The sequence below is a fragment of the Ambystoma mexicanum genome, chromosome 10, assembly GCF_040938575.1.
Source record: "Ambystoma mexicanum isolate Mex_15411 chromosome 10, UKY_AmexF1_1, whole genome shotgun sequence".
NCBI lineage: Eukaryota > Metazoa > Chordata > Amphibia > Caudata > Ambystomatidae > Ambystoma > Ambystoma mexicanum.
In genome coordinates, this window is record NC_090932.1 from 658,143,651 (window position 1) to 658,147,511 (window position 3,861).

A 3,861-nucleotide genomic window follows, 5' to 3' on the forward strand; every position below is an offset into this window, starting at 1 on the left:
TCCCGGGCGCACACACACAAACACACACACATCCTGGGGTGGTCCTTGTGCTATGGTCCAGCCAGCAGAGTGGTCCTTGGTGGGGGAATGTGGGGAGCTAGGTGCCGTTGAGAGGGAGGTGTCCATGACCCAGAAGACAGATGGGAACATCCCCAAGCATGCACTGAAGAGGGAGCCCGATCACCCCCTGCTCCTTCCCGAGCCAACCCCTGTGCCACTGTGCTAAACAGTAAATCCTATCTCCAACCCACCAGTGAGCAGTTGTTGCCAGGGGCCTCCCAGTCAGAAGGGAATTTCTGAGTGGGGGGTTTTGTGAGCCGAGGGAAACCTAGCTGTTCTCAAAGGATGCCTCTGAGTCATGGCACATCCGGGCATAATTGACGGGCGTGTGTTGTATTTATGTCCAGCCACCACTGTGGGTGAGCAGTGGCCAGGCTCAATGGTGCAGTAGTCTACCTTACCTTGAGTACAGGCACCTGGAGATCGGCTCAGTGCTTTGGTTTGAAGACGCTAATGGTCCCTCTCGACAGCCCCTCTACTGCCTCCAGCCCTTCTCTCTGTCTCCCCGAAAGAAGAGTAGGAGTTCATAGTCGGGGGATGAGTGGATCAGCCTGCCTCTGTTGCAGTGAGAAGCCACAATGGTCTTGACTGACTCACAAATGGGGAAGCTAGATGGGGCAGAGGTGGATCTCACTGTGCGGGTAGCATGGGGAGCACTGCCCGCAGCCAGCCTCTCCTGCAACAGCTGGTTCAGGCTGATGTCTTGTTAAATGTAAGGTGTCTGTGACTCCTGTTGGTGGATGGCTCGGCTCACACATCAATGAAGAACCCAGCTAGCTGAGGGAATTAGTGTGATTTGCAGGACACATGGATCATTGACACTTTGAATGCACCTTGTGGTCCTGGTTTCTTCCCAGGGCTACGCTTGTCTGAGGGTGGCATGAACATTAGTCACCCAGGGGAGCTTTGCCAGGGCACAACTGGAGCCATTGCAGGGACCCCATTTCCTTTGTCCCCCTAAGGTCAGACCTCAATGAACACTGTAAAGGATACATGGACCTGGTCTGGAGGCTTGTGTCCAGCACTTCCTGGCCTCCCCGTTTCACTTTTCATTGGGTTGGGAGGTGGTGGTGGTGGTTGTAGTGGCAGTGGCCGAAAGACCCCAATGCACATTGCCCTTCGCCAGGGGAGGTGGCTGTGCCTCATGTGGCTCTCTGTGGTGTAACACAGCCCCTTGCATGGGACGTATCTGTAGCGCAGGCCTTCCAACCTCATCCGTCAGGCAACCTCACCCAAGGTGGGCTTCGCTACAGATCAGGACAGCACACACACACCTACATCAAAGTCACAGAACTGGGGCCACCCCCCAATAACCCCAGGCCCGAGGCCAGCCACCTGAACTTCCACTCTCTGACTATCAGTTCAGACATGGTGACCAACTGAATGTAAGCATCTTACTAAGCAGGGGAAAATAATCTGACCAGGATTCACTCAGTAATGGTGAGTGAAGAGGGAAGAGCACAGAGCTGAATACCCATCCATAGGTGGGTGCAGGAAATGTGCCATCCAGAAGACCGACTCCATGCTTTATTCAGGGGTCCTAAATCATTCTTATTGAGACCCACCATGAGGAGGGGGCTAGGCTTGTAGCATCCCCTGGCGCAACGGGATCGGGTCTTCTCTGAATTGAGTTGCTTTGGAATGCAGACCACAGTGCATGGTACACTCAATATATGGCTAAGTATGGTCTCAAAATGAAAGCCAACAAGTATCATTGGGAAAATAAGAAATTAACGTTGGAAAGTTCAAGAGGGCAAGAAACCTTTGAGAGGTAAGCAGTCTGACCAGTGGATTCAATTTGGTGGGCAGGCTGGTTACCCAGAATGGCAGATCCCCTTGCAGGACAGTCACACGGGCACATCCAGCATCTGCACTACGACCAGCTCCGAATTGGCTGGTCAGGCTCTGGGGGAAGCTGGCTCTACGGCTCCAGCAGAGAATTTTACATCCCCCAGCTGCAGTTTTGCCATGTCTGCAGGGCCAAGAGTGATTGACCACTGGCATGCCCTCCTCCTGCAACCATCCTGGCCCCTGTCAGGGTTCGCTGGGGCAGCAACGGGGGATGGGCCCCCTGCTGCTGGTGTGACTGTTGACTGGGGTGGACTGTCATCAGTGCGCCATGACCGCATCGCACTGCCGGGCTGTGGATAGCATGAAGGCCGCCAGGGGTCTGCCATGATGTTGGTAACCCACCCAACCCGTCTTGAAACATGGCCCAAGGACTCTATCACATGCATCAGTCAGAGAGCCTAATAAAATACTGTGGCACAATGAACGTAAGGGTTGGCACATGACGGCTGAGGTGGGATCTGGTTGTTCAATTGTAGTGGGCACACCAACGGCCCCTCTCGCCTTCTCTTTTGGGGAGGTGGAGCCTGTGCGTGTGTGATCGGACCCGAAAGATGTTGAATTATGCCTGAGCAGGGCAACGCCAGAGGGATCTCTGGTGGAGGTCCATAGCACTCCTGACATGCAATTTAGTCAACCGAGCTGTGTATAGGGGCAAAAAAACAAAGCAAACCATCTAGTAACTGGTTCACTCTGAAGTTTCACTGAGGATAGCAGGTGCTCAGATACCCCAGATGGTAAAGCAAATTATTTAAAGGTTTTGGGGTCAAAACAATCTCAACCTAGTCCGTGGTCTGAATGAACAGGAACATTTGTCATGGGTAGACTTTGACAAAGACATTAGACACCAATTCTTGCCCAATAATTCTATACAGAAAGCCCAGAAAACTGCTTATAGCACGGCTAAGCAAGAAAATGTATCCCCTCAACAGTTCTTTCAAAACTTAAAAAGGGCATTCTCATGTTTTGATGTGACCTTTAACCCTACCTCAGTAGAATTTAAATCTGTGTATTTCTATGGGCTCCAAAAAGAAATTGTCTCCCAATTAATCTCTGAATTCGACAGGAAAAACCCATAGAATGTATAATTGAGCTGGTAACCAATCTCTATGAGGTAATATTTCATCAGAAAGAGGAGGGCCTAGAAATTAAGAGGCAAAATTAAAGTCTAAGGAACCACACCAGCTATTTTGGAGGTAAAGTCTGTTAAGATGCTGCTAGAATCAGCCCAAACTCAGGCAAAGAATGACATGACACATAAAGGGGTGCGGCTCCACATAGAACAAAACCCCAGGCTTCTATTTTCCAATCCATTGATACCAGCGACAGAAATTCTTACATTAGCCCTTGTTACCATTGTATTTGTAGTAATCTGGCCTACAGAGTAGCTGTCTGTAGCAGTGTGGTGAGGTCATCTGCTAGTGGAATGTTTGGGTGGAAGTGTTCTGCTGGGTGCCGGTTGGTGAGAGAGAGAGAAGCTGTGAGCAGAGAAGATGGGTGTGGGGGTGAGCCTGTTGTTTCCCTTGTGATCTTGTGTCCCCTACCATCCCGTGTCTTGTGGAGGAGTACAGGACAAAGAAAATAAAGAGACTAAGAACCTCCCTGAAGTACTAGAGGTCATCATCGTTACAGTATTATCCAAGAGTGGGGTTTTGCCATGATATGCCAGGCCTAAATAACGATCAAAATCAGATGTACAATGGTCCATAGCAGACATTAGGGGCCCAGAGAAGATTTTCCCAAACACAATGGTGTATGGCCACCAAGAAAGACCATGTTATGTGGATAGATTCATTGAAAATCGAAATCAGCATAGGGAACAGGTTCCACCAAATGAAAGGCAAAATATAAATGATGTACCCTGCCAATATAGTCAGTCCCCACCACAGGTTTACCATGGTCAGAGGATGGTCACCCCACATTCTCCACCTCCTGTGTCATGAGAAATCAGGT

The 3,861-nt window shown here is 50.2% G+C and overlaps 1 non-coding gene across 1 annotated transcript; it reads left to right on the forward strand.

Moving 5' to 3' along the window:
* Window positions 1-785: 785 nt before the first annotated feature.
* LOC138496186 (5.8S ribosomal RNA) lies at window positions 786-939 on the forward strand. Its single transcript, XR_011277738.1, has one exon. It is a non-coding gene; the product is annotated as a 5.8S ribosomal RNA (ribosomal RNA).
* Window positions 940-3,861: the final 2,922 nt, after the last annotated feature.